Below are 13,110 nucleotides of genomic sequence, written 5' to 3'. Positions count from 1 at the left end.
CATTTCAAAAACAAAGACCTATGAAATCAAGTCCTTCCTTTGTGGAGAAAATTAAAGGAAAAAGTGCATGTAATATGTCAACATAATGGTCTCTCCAAGATCAAGTCCTTATTTGTAAAAATGTAAACAGCGTCTTCAACTGAGAACTAAGTCCTTCCTTGTCAAAAAAGGTAAGAGAAAAGTGGGAACCTTTGGAACCAAAAATAAATAACTACATAGAAAAAAAATCTGTACTTTTATGACTTCTTTTCAGTTACTTGAGTCAATGGCTTGACTCAGTATATCTTGCTCCAAGTGTGTAATAAGTGTTAGTACTTTTGGCAGAAAGACATAAAAAGTATACTAAAGTATAAGCATAAGTTTCAGTATTATAGTATAAGTGTAAGTCTTAGTAAGCCAAGTATACTTCACTATACTATTCTTAAGTATATAAAATATAGTTTATAAAAGGTCACTTTCAAGTATACTGCCTCAATTTTAGTAAAAAAAAAAACAAAAATAAGTATAGTCATAGTACACTTGAATAAACTTCTTTTTGCTAAGGGTTCAGCAAGTCATCTTCACCACGTCTAGATGCCTGAAAGCATTGGGTTGCTGCCATGTGGTTGGCTGATGAGCTATTTGTTTTAACAAGCGATTGAATAGGTGTACCTAATAAAGTGGCCGGTGAGTGTACACTGCACAAACACTCCGTGGCGTCACCTATAGGTTTTCCAAAGAGTGTGTTTGAAGTTGAAACACAGGGTGGCTCCGAATGTCGCCATCTTGGAAGTGCCCGACTCCGCCTAACTACCAGCCAACCCATAAATGGGAGGAGGCCCGCACAGTAATAGGATTAATATCCTGTGCTGCCAGGCGGCACGAAGTGACCACAGAGCAGCCTTCTCTTCAGAGGGTGCACCAGCCACCATGCAGGCAGACGCGAAGGCTCAACAACATACAGGGCTGAAAAATTACTCTGATAGGGCCACCCACCAGGGCACAAACCACGGGTACCTCCAAGCACTATCACTGGATACGCATCAAGTCCAACCACAAGTGAGGTGACCCATATCACCCAAGGGCCTCTGATAGCTCTGCGGTACGCCATTTCACAGAAATAAAAAGCTGCACTATGTGTCATTTTCTATGATTCATACATTGGCGGGGGCTATTGGCAAGAATGTTGCCTTATTTTGTGTAAAATATTCAAATAAAAGTGTCATTTTTGTGTCCAAGATTGCTTCCCTTTTTCCTTGAGGACAAGCTATGAACACATTGTATCTTATATTTTTGCTCCCACACCATTAAAACTGGAAGAGAGTCTACTTTCGAGCCATAATGAGGGTCCTCGATATGACCGAGTCCGTGTTAGAGAGGAAACTTTGTGCCCTCCAGTTTTTCCATTTACAGCTATATTTAAATGGCAGCTGTCAAAATGCTGGTTTGCACATTCAGTCTCGTTTCTTGTAGTAAATCACACTTCAATATGCTGCCCGTCTGCACAGGACATCGCTGCTGTATAATGATGATATGCGGACACATCTGGTAAATCCAGGGGCTGCTGACAGAACCATAGGCTTATTAATGATTATCTTCAGCAGGTGTCCCATCGTTCCATATCCTCTGACCTTTCTTTCTGAAGCAACCAGTCGATGGACTGCAGCAGCGCCCAGTCAGATGCCCGTCCTCTCCCTTCTGCCGCTTCAAGCATGTTTGAAAGACAAACACAGTTGAGTAAAGAAAGAAGAATCACTCTGTTTAAACCTGCTGTCTTTGATATACTCGTATTTGTTTACAATGTAAGTTATATAAGTAAGTTGGCACTAAGGGCAGGGACACAACTGTAAGTTTGATTTTTTTCTTTTTAATTAACTTCCCAAATGAATAATCAGTGGAGAAGTTGCCACAAATTTAATCAGGTTTTGTCACCATCTAGTGGTCGATGTGAACATTCCAGGGCTTCTTGTAGATTTCCTACTTCAAACCCAAAATTCAGTTAAAAAAAAGAAAAAAAAAAGGCATTTATACAAGTCAGAAATGTGACCCTTTTTTGGCACACAGAGCGCTGACCTCTCAGTATTAATGTATAAAAATTTTGATTGAGAGTTTTATCTTTCTTGAATATTATGATACAAACATTGGGGGGAAGGATGTACAGGACAGAATTTCTCATACAACAGTTTGCAAAGTTTCTAGGTATAGGTATAGTTGTTAGAGCCGTGGTCCAACATCCAAAGAGCTTCCAGAAAAAGTAGCCATATTAAGGAGTTAAAAAAAAACTCTGCAACATCTCATGGAGTAGCCAATAAATTAGCTGCTCTTTTGTAATATATCACAGAAATAAAATGGTACTTTACATTAACCAGCTTTCTACAAAGAAAAAAATTATAGATTTTGTGAAAAATTAAGCATGTATACACTGTTCACTTGTGTGTGGTTATATTTCTGAATTTAAGCCCCTTTCACACCGGGCCAACATAGAATTGCATAATGCGGTGTACTGACTATGCTGAGCTTATTCAGTCCTACATGGAAATACGCTGAGGGACGCAAAGGTGATCCGCCAAATGGATGCAAAAAATGTAACATTTATTTTTTTGCGGACATTCAGCATAGGGCACTGGATGCAGTGCTCCGCGCACGTCTATGCAACACTAATGTAAGCAAGACTACACAACACTACCCTATGCGTAGGGCACTGGATGCAGTGCTCTGCGCAAGTCTACACAACAATATGCTACTGTAAGCAAGACTACACAACACTACTCTATGCGTAGGGCACTGGATGCAGTGCTCCGCGCAAGTCTATGCAACACTACGCTACTGTAAGTAAGTCTACACAACTATACTACTGTAAGTAAGACTACACAACACTACTCTACAGTAGGCAAGTCTACCCATAAGGCACTGATACAGTGCTCAGCGCAAGTCTGTGCAACACTATGCTACTGTTAGCAAGACTACACAACACGACTAAAACTAAGTCTATGCAAGACTACTCTACTGTAAGCAAGTCTACGCATGTAAGCAAGTCTACACATAGGGCACTGGATGCAGTGCTCCTCGCAAGTCTATGCAACACTATGCTACTGTTAGCAAGACTACACGTAGGCCACTGGATGCAGTGCTCCGCGCAAGTCTATGCAACACTACGCTACTGTTAGCAAGACTACGCAACATGACTAGAACTAAGTCTATGCAACACTACTCTACTGTAAGCACGTCTACACAACACTACTGCAAGCAAGACTACACAACACTACTCTACGCGTAGGGTACTGGATGCAGTGTTCTGCGCAAGTCTACACAACACTATGCTACTGTAAGCAAGTCTACACAACACTACTGTATGCAAGTCTATGCAATTGTACGCTGCCCTATGCCAGTTCAGCGAATAATCCTTTTAGTTTTTTTCTACATACATACCTGCACTGCTAGATTGTATTCAACCCATTGGACTTTGCCAAACTTTGGTGGCAGTGACGTTTCAAAACCACAGAAGAAGAGGCAGACCAAGCTACCCTGTGTGCGCAACATTTTTTGGTACGCAGCCATTCCAGAGTACTCGATACGTAGCACAGTGCAACTCTACGCAGACCTGGTGTGAACGGGGCTTTAAAAAGAAAAGCATGCTTCCATTTATGATTGTCTCACGCTTTATTATGTCATTTCCTCCAGAATGCAGCATTTTCAAAATGGACGGCTGCACTTGTATGGGTCAACGTATCCCTGGGATGCAAAAGCAGAATTGATTACGTATCTTGAAAACCACTTCTGCTTTGCCATAATCAAATATTGCTCCGTGTCCCACAGCGGTGCTTAAGGACGGGATGAAGAAATTCACCTCTCACTTTTCGAGACAGTCACATGGCTTAGCTCTCTGCGCATCACCTTTGTTTTACACTGAAAACAACAAACTGATGGCAGCTCTTAACGACATCTCATCTGTTTTTGTACCTGTGTGAAACGTGAGGCGTTATCTAACATCCCAGCTCCTCGCTAAAGTACAAAAAACTACCCCAAGAGGATTTTTTTTTTTTTTTTTCATTTCTTCCACTGTGTGTTCAGAGGAGATATCGCGCGGAGCCTCTCGCCCTAATGCTTCTGTCTTTGCTCCTTTTTTGAAGCCTCTGACAGGCGCTGCAGCCCCAATCTAACTTCTGGGAAACCAGCATGACGTCCGTCAAATAGAGACCCTTTAAAAGGGTTCCAGTGATTAGGGTTCCAAGCGAGAGCAGTAACTCTCATTAGTGTTTGCATTTCACCACGCATCTGAGTGGAAGGTAATTAAGAGTCTCTCTCTGATTTCTGTATGAAAAAAGGAAATTAAGCTGTTTTGGCAAAGTAGCAAGCATGCAGTATATCCAATGTTGTTACTTATTTTTAACCCAAAATAACTTCATGAAGAGACACATGGGCAGGAAATTGGATGCTGAGGGTGCTGCAGCCCCGCCCCCATAGATTTAGCGTAATAATATTGTGCTGTAAATAATAATGCATTTACACAAGTATCCCGAAAGTTAAGAACACCATTTCACACTTTGAAGTCTGGAACTCTTCACGAATTTATCAAAATTTAAGAATAACATAAAAATATCAAATGAAAAATAACACATAATTCTAATTTCTTGCCTTTGTTTTATTACTTCTGATTACATTTTGAAATAAAATATTTGGTGGTAATTTTAAACCATTTCAAAATCCTTTTTTTTTTTTTTTTTTTTAATGACCTCCCACAACCAACCTGCAGTACCTTCATGGATCACCAGCAAGCCACAGCCCACACTTTGGGAATCACTGCATTAGTCTAATATGCAAACACAGCCTTAGACCAGGACCATGCATCTTCATAAACTGCCTATCTTATATGTGCCAGCCTGAACAAGTCCAGATATGTCCCACTGTGCCAACATAACATAACATCTCCAAATGTTACATTAAATGATTCCAATATGGCCCAAAATAAGACGTTTGCTGGTACTCACCTGCATGTCACAGAATCCCAAATTCCAAGTCTGAATATGTGGTAGTTTTTGGGGAGGGTCCACTAGTCCACTGGTCATAGGGTCCACTAGTTCTAAGCTCTTTATACAACCCCCAATGATTTGCAAATCCTCTTCAACCTATATTTAATTGAATACACCACAAAGACAAGATATTTAATGTTAAAACTGATAAACCTTTTTGTTTTTGTGAAAATATTTACTCATTTTGAAATGGATGCCTGCCTGCAACACATTTCAAAAAAGCTGGGACAGGGGCACCAAAAGACTGGGAAAGTTGATGAATGCTCAAAGAACACCTGTTTGGAACATTCCACAGGTGAACAGGTTAATTGGAAACAGGTGAGTGTCATGATTGAGTATAAAAGGAGCATCCCTAAAAGGCTCAGCCGTTCACAAGCAAATATGGGAACAACTGCCTGAAAAAAATAGATCAATGTTTCTCAACGTTCAATTGCAAGGAATTTAGGGATTCCATCATCTACAGTCCATAATATAATCAGAAGATTCAGAGAATCTGGAGAACTTTCTACACGTAAGCGGCAAGGCCAAAAACCAACATTGAATGACCGTGACCTTCGATCCCTCAGGCGGCACTCCATTAAAAACCAACATTTAACACAATCAGGTAACACAATTTGTCGCTACATCTACAAGTGCAAGTTAAAACTCTACCATGCAAAGCGAAAGCCATACATCAACAACATCCAGAAACGCCCCCACCGTCTCTGGGCCTGAGCTCATTTAAATGGACAGACGCAAAGTGGAAAAGTGTGCTGTGGTCTGAGGAGTCCACATTTCAAATTGTTTTTGGAAATCATGGACGTCATGTCCTCCGGACAAAAGAGGAAAAAGGCCATCCGGATTGTTACCAGTGCAAAGTTAAAAAGCCAGCATCTGTGATGACCAGTGCAGTGTGGCATGGAGACGATCAGCCTGTAGTACTGCTGAGATCTTTTGGAAGCCAAGGGTACTTTGATAGCAGCCTTTGCATTATCTGTATTGTTGAGTCTGGTGTCTCTCAGCTTCTTCTTGACAATACCCCATGGAGAATCTATGGCGTTCAGGCCAGGTGAGTTGGCGACCAGTGAAGTACAGTAATACAATGGTCAGCAAACTAGTTCCTTATACTTTTGGCACTGCTGGCATGTGCCAACTCCTGCTGGAAAGTGAAATCAGGATCTCCATAAAGCTTGTGAGCAAATGGAGGCATGAAGTGGTATAATGTCTTCTAGTAGAAGGCTGATTTGACTTTGGACTTGGCCCAACACCAGCAGATGACATGGTTCCCCAAATCATCACTGACTGTGGAAACGTCACTGCACTTCAAACAACGTGGATTCCGAGCTTCTCCCGTCTTCCTCTGGACTCTGGAAGTTTGATTTCCAAATGAAATGCAAATTTACTTTCATCTGAAAAGAAGATTTGGACCGCTGACTAATCATTGAGTTCTTTTTCACCTTCAATGAGGTAAGACACTTCTGGCATTGTCTCTGGTTCAGGAGTGGCTTGACACTCGGAACGTGACACTTGCAGCCCATTTCCTGGACATGTCTGTGTGTGGTGGCTCTTGAAGCACTCATTGCAGCCTCAGTGTGAAGCTTGCCCAAGTACTTGAACCTGCTTTGCTTGACAATGTTCTCAAGGCTGCAATCATCCCTGTTCATTGTGTATCTTTTCCTACCACACTTTTCCCTTCCATTCAACTTCCCATGAATGTGCTTTGATACAGCACTCTGTGAAAAGTCAGCGCTTCCAGCAGTGACTTTCTGTGGTTCACCCTCCTCATTGAAGGTGTCAATGAGCGCCTTCATAGCAAATTTTGCAGAGTAAAATAAACTCTGCGGAAACAACATTTGGTCCCACTCCAAATAGAGTTAAATAAACTCTATCACAGAGTTAAATCAACTCTATCATGCTGTGAATGACTCATATTGCAGTTGAAAAACTTGATTTGACAAGACAATAGAGCTGATGTCACACTACAAAAGAGTTAATTTAACTCTTGTCGAGTGGGATCCATTGTAGTCCCTGTGCAAAATTTGCTGTGTTCTAGGAAGCTGTGAAGTCAGCGGTCTTTGCGATAATTGTGGTTGTGCACTGAATCAGGCAGAAATTCATGGTATTTATACTTCATAAATAGCAAGTTACTCAAACTGTAAATGAAATATTGTAATATTTTGAATTTTTTTCCCTTTTTTAGGCTGTAATTACCAATTTTGGTTTTTAATAAATGTTTTAGTTTATATGTAATGGGTCTTTCTCTTATCGTGCCCCTGTTCTGTGGAATGATCTCCCTGCTTCAATAAAACTGTGAGATTCTGTGGCGACTGTCCAGACTTAAGATGCACCTATTTTCCCTTTCGTATGGCTAGAATACTGGCATACTACACTTTTTACTCTTTTAATTCATTTTATTAGGAAACGGAGCGTGCCGTGGCCTCAACTTTACCTAAATTCTGGGTCTTTTAGTGAAGCTTAGGGCGAGTGGCCGGAGATCACCTTTGTATTTCTTCTGTTTTTCTTGTTGCTTAATGCTGACAAATTACACTGTATTTGTCTTTCTGATGTTTGATTCTGCTTTTTTCTTTTCTCTCTGTTTGAGGTGCGGCTCCATCCAGAGATGGGTGTGGCATCTGTTCCAGAAACCATCCTATGCACCGGCAACATTTACTGTATGTTTGTTTTGTGAATTGTCTTCATTTATGTCTGTAGCATGGCCCAAGCAGAGGGTCACCCCTTTGAGTCTGGTCTGCTTGAGGTTTCTTCCTCAGAGGGAGTTTTTCCTTACCACTGTTGCTCTGGAGGTTGGAAAGGTTAGAGCTTAATTGTGTGAAGTGCCTTGAGGCAACTCTGTTGTGATGTGGTGCTATATAAATGAAAATAAATTGAAATTGAAATAGTCTAGAATACATAATAGCTTCTTCACCTTCTGAAATATTGGACAAAAAAATCCTGAACTTTTTTGACAATATTCAATTTTTTTTTTAAGATGTATGTATGTATCTTTCTTGTATCACTCAGCACTGGGTGAGCTTTCTCTTGTGCTATCGGTTCCCTGCAGCTGTGAGTTCTATAGAGAATAGACCATTTATCCTCTTGGCCTCTGCTTTCTTGATGTATCTCTTTAGTGTCATTGCCAGTGCTGAGAGTCTTTGGCAATTTTCAGGTCTTCGTTTATGGACAACCTGTTGGAGTTCTAAAGCCAGGACCCATCTTTCATCATTCCCGTGTGCCAGTGCCTTTCCAGGCATCCTTTATGTTGACCTCCAGCCTTCTTATCCTTTTGGTGCATTGTGTGTAGGATAAGCAGTCCTTGCACCTGGCTAGTTTTACACCATTTCACATGGTCACAGGCCAAGTGACAACTCAGTGCCCTTTAGCTGACTTCCCTCCAGCAGCTCTTGCTTACCATTGTTCAGCACTAGGTTTACTCCAGCACCTGCGCTACTTGGACACTCAGGAAAGGTCACTTTATTCATGCTCAGGTCAGGGATATCAGGGGAAAGCCTGCCGCAGCGTGATGCAACTCCAGGCAAATTTGGTTTTGCTTAATATCTCTGGGTAATTATGCCCATGTTAGTAGAAATTGGATAGAGAGTTGTGCTGAGTCTTCACCGGGCTGCCAAGAGCCAAGCACCAGGTGGCTGTTGAGTTCTTGACACCTTTGAACGCATTCAAAACTATTCCAAATGTTTAGTGTCAGAGTATGGTTAGATCCATCCACAATATTAATAATAATAATAATAATAATAATGATGATAATAATAAAATAATAATAATAATAATACAGATTAACAAGGATTAACATGAGCATTCACTGCAAAACTGTTATCTAAGAAAGCTAAAAAAGACTTGTTTAAAAAAAATTTGACTTAATTTTTGTCTAAATAGAAAAATAATCTTCTCAAGCATTTTTCACATAAGAATAAATGTCTTATTTTGGGAAAATGTATCTCACTTTTTCTTAAGTTTTTCCTGCTAATATCAAGCTGTATTTAACCAGTAACAAGGAAAGGCAATGGATTTCAAATCATCCAAGCAAAGGAACAAGATTATTTTCCTTATTTTAAGGACCCTACTTGCTGTTGAGACTGCAAGTCAGACAGAGTTCTTGAAACCTTTGAAAGCATTCAAAACTATTCCAAATGTTTAGTGTCACAGTATGGTTAGATCCATCCACAATATTAATCCTAATAATAATACTACAGATTAACATGGATTAACATGAGCATTCACTGCAAAACTGATATCTAAGAAAACAAACAAACAAAAAAGACTTGTTTAAAGAAAATTTTACTTATTTTTTGTCTAAATAGAAAAATAATCTTGTCAAGCAGTTTTTACATAAGAATAAATGTCTTATTTTGGGAAAATGTGTCTCACTTTTTCTTAAGTTTTTCCAGCTAATATCAAGCTGCATTTAACCAGTAACAAGGAAAGGCAATGGATTTCAAATCATCCAAGCAAAGGAACAAGATTATTTTCCTTATTTTAAGGATCCGATTTGCTGTTGAGACTGCAATTCAGACAGAGTTCTTGAAACCTTTGAACGCGTTCAAAACTATTCCAAATGTTTAGTGTCACAGTATGGTTAGATCCATCCACAATATTAATAATAATAATAATAATAATAATAATAATAATTATTATTATTATTATTATTATTATTATACAGATTAACATGGATTAACATGAGCATTCACTGCAAAACTGATATCTAAGAAAGCAAAAAAAGACTTTTTAAAGAAAATTTGACTTATTTCTTGTCTAAGTAGAAAAAGAATATTTTCAAGCATTTTTTTACATAAGAATAAATGTCTTATTTTGGGAAAATGTATCTCACTTTTTCTTAAGTTTTTCCGGCTAATATCAAGCTGTATTTAACCAGTAACAAGGAAAGGCAATGGATTTCAAATCATCCAAGCAAAGGAACAAGATTGTTTTACATATTTTAAGACAGAGGCTAATCTTCAAATAAGAATTCAGTCTACTTTTAAGGCACATTTTGATTATTCAGTGCCTAGACATTTTACTAGTTTTGAGAATTCTAACTAAGTACTTTTTTTTTTTTTGCTTAATGCAAGAAATTTGGCTAGATTTCGGATTATTTGGTTTATTTTCAGGACAGTTTTTGCAGTGTTATGTGTCTGTGAACATCAGCCTCAACTATCACTATTGCCATGAATTACAAAGTCACTCCTTTAGGAAACAGAGGATAGAGAGAGTAAAAGTGGCAAACAGGAAAAACTGCTTTGGCAAAGATAAACAATGGACACATTACAAACAGAGAAAAGGACACTTATGTTGCTTTGGCTCGACACACTATTAAATCCAACACCAGAAATCAGCAACGCTCAATGAACAGCTCGCTTTCAACAAAAGTTTCACTCTGGCCGTAGTTACTGAATCGCGAGTGTACTGAATCACATTATACTGTGATGTTTTCTTGTTATTTTATCCACCTCATGTATGTGCTTCACCATCCTGAGAGAGTCCAGATTGAGCCAGTCATCCAATTAGACCTAAATCTGATCTCACTAAAAGGCTTCATCATTTAGGAGGTCGTTTCAGAACGCAGACACACTCAGATGCATTACATTGGCACATTGTTTGCCTTCATTTTCACAGCAGTTTGCACATTCTGCTTCAGCTCCGAAACAAACTGCCTCCTGTGTGGTGGAGGCATCTGGCATATTCACTCAGGTCCAGACGGTCTTACAAAAAAAAAACCTCACAGGAACACAATGACACAATAGTACTGCAATAAACCAGTGTGGAGCTTTTATTCATGAAGTCTTTAAGATCCTACTGTAGGTAATAATACATGTGGACGTCAAGACAGTAAGGGATACGGGAATCTGACATTTGACCCCAGTGATCTTCACTCAAATGATTGACGTGGCTGACCTCGCCACCTAAATGTGTGCCTCAGAATTGGGTTTAAATATCAAATTCCTTGACCTTTGTCAAACTGAATAATTCTTTAAGAGTAATGTTGGGGTCAACTTTCATTGACATAAAGCCGCGGTCACACGGCACTAACGAAACAAAAAAATCTGGAAACTTACATTGACTTCCGGAGACATTGTTTAACCCTCATCCAGCTTCGTTCCTGGTGCAAGCTTCATCAGAATTTTCAAACTGTTGAAAAATGTGAACAAAACTTCGTCCGTATTCCATTTTGCTTTCTGTCTTGATGGTTCCTCATCGTTTGCATAGTTCCCATACCGACAGTGTTCCATTTGATTGTTGTCCAACTTCGCCCAACCTCCCAAGTCCAACGTCTTGCACGAACATTGACAATATCTGAACGGATCAATAACTAAAGATCCGATGAGCTGAACGTGACTCGTCTATTTGTAGGATGAAAAGCAACGTTTTCATCCAGAAACAATTGCAACTGAAGTTGCAATTCTATATCCCCCCCCCCCCCCCCCCCCCCCCGCCCAGTCCACAGGCCAACATTTAAGAGGTACAACATTGAAATAAATGAGGATTGTGCAAATCAAAGAAGAGCAAGCTGAGATTTCTGAAATCCAGTGTCGCCAACCAAACGGTCCCCCCTGATGACGCGGTTCACGGATTAACACCTCATTTCTGCTTCAAACTGCACTCCAGTCATCATCAACAATAATCCTTTCCACAAAAATTCAGCAATATTTCATCATAAGAGGTGGTGGAAGCGATCAGAGCACCACAGCTAAACTAGCAGCTAGCTGATGCGTTCACTGCGCGTCAGCCTTTCCAAAGTGTCACAGAATTTGGTTGAGTTTCCACTTAAAACAGCCTCGTTTCTGCTTAAAAGTGACTTTAGAATCACTGAAGAGGTTTTACCATTATCATCTGATGGTTAATAATCCCATGAATCCATTTGAGTGTTTTGGGTGAAGAGACTTCGTCTCAGATGTGCTGCTGTGGTCTAAAATGACACATGCAAAAGGCGGACCGAATTTTAGGGGCGCGCCGTTTGGTTTATGACACCGGATCAAGATCACCTCTAAAGTTTAGTGGAGTCTTCCATGCCCTAATATCTATCTGTGGGGCTAATTTGGTGAGAATCCATGAAGTAGTTTTGACGTAATCATTCAAAGCCTTTATAAAGTGAAATTTTGATCCACAATCCGGATCACCTGCAAAATTCTGTGGAGTCTTCCATGGCCTAATGCCTATCTGTGGTGAAAATGTTGTCAAAATCTGTGCTGTAGTTTTGACGTAATGCTGCTAAAAGACAGACAAATAAATAAATAAAAAAATGCCCATGACTTTTATTTTATATATATAGCAATATAGCAATGGACTCAGATACTGCTACAGTCTTGGTGCTGTTGGATCTTAGTGCTGCGTTTGATACTGTGGATCATCACATTTTACTCAATAGACTGGAAAATCACTTTGGGATTACTGGAACTGCTCTTGCATGGTTGACATCATACCTGTCCAGTCGTTCTTACTGTGTATTGTGTAATGGTACCTCCTCTGATCGCAGGGACATGAAGTTTGGGGTTCTGCAGGGATCCGTTTTAGGCCCCCTGCTTTTTTCCCTTTATGTAGCACCCCATGGGAATATACTGTGGCGCTCTGGGATTCCCTTTGATTGCTATGCTGATGACACTCAATTGTACATGCCAATAACTGCTGGTAATCTCATTCACATAAAATCTTTGGAATATTGCCTTGTATCAGTAAGAAGTTGGATGTCTAGTAACTTCCTACTTTTAAATTCTGATAAGACTGAAGTTATGGTTCTTGGTCCAGGGAGATATCGGCATCAATTTGATCAGCTAGCACTTAGCTTAGGTTCGTGTGTTATACATCATACGGATAAAGTGAGGAACCTTGGAGTAATTTTTGATCCCGTGTTGTCCTTTGATCTCCACATTAAAGACATTACGAAGACTGCATTCTTCCATTTGCGAAATATAGCGAAGATTAGTCCCATCCTGTCTATGGCTGATGCTGAGACTTTGATTCATGCATTTGTCTCTTCTAGATTGGACTATTTTAATGCTCTATTTTCTGTCTTACCGCAGTCCAGGATTAGGGGTCTTCAACTAGTTCAAAATGCTGCTGCCAGACTTTTGACACAAAGCAGAAAGTTTGACCACATTACATCCGTTTTGGC

The sequence above is a fragment of the Thalassophryne amazonica genome, chromosome 17, assembly GCF_902500255.1.
Source record: "Thalassophryne amazonica chromosome 17, fThaAma1.1, whole genome shotgun sequence".
Lineage (NCBI taxonomy): Eukaryota > Metazoa > Chordata > Actinopteri > Batrachoidiformes > Batrachoididae > Thalassophryne > Thalassophryne amazonica.
Note: the sequence above shows the minus strand (reverse complement) of the source record.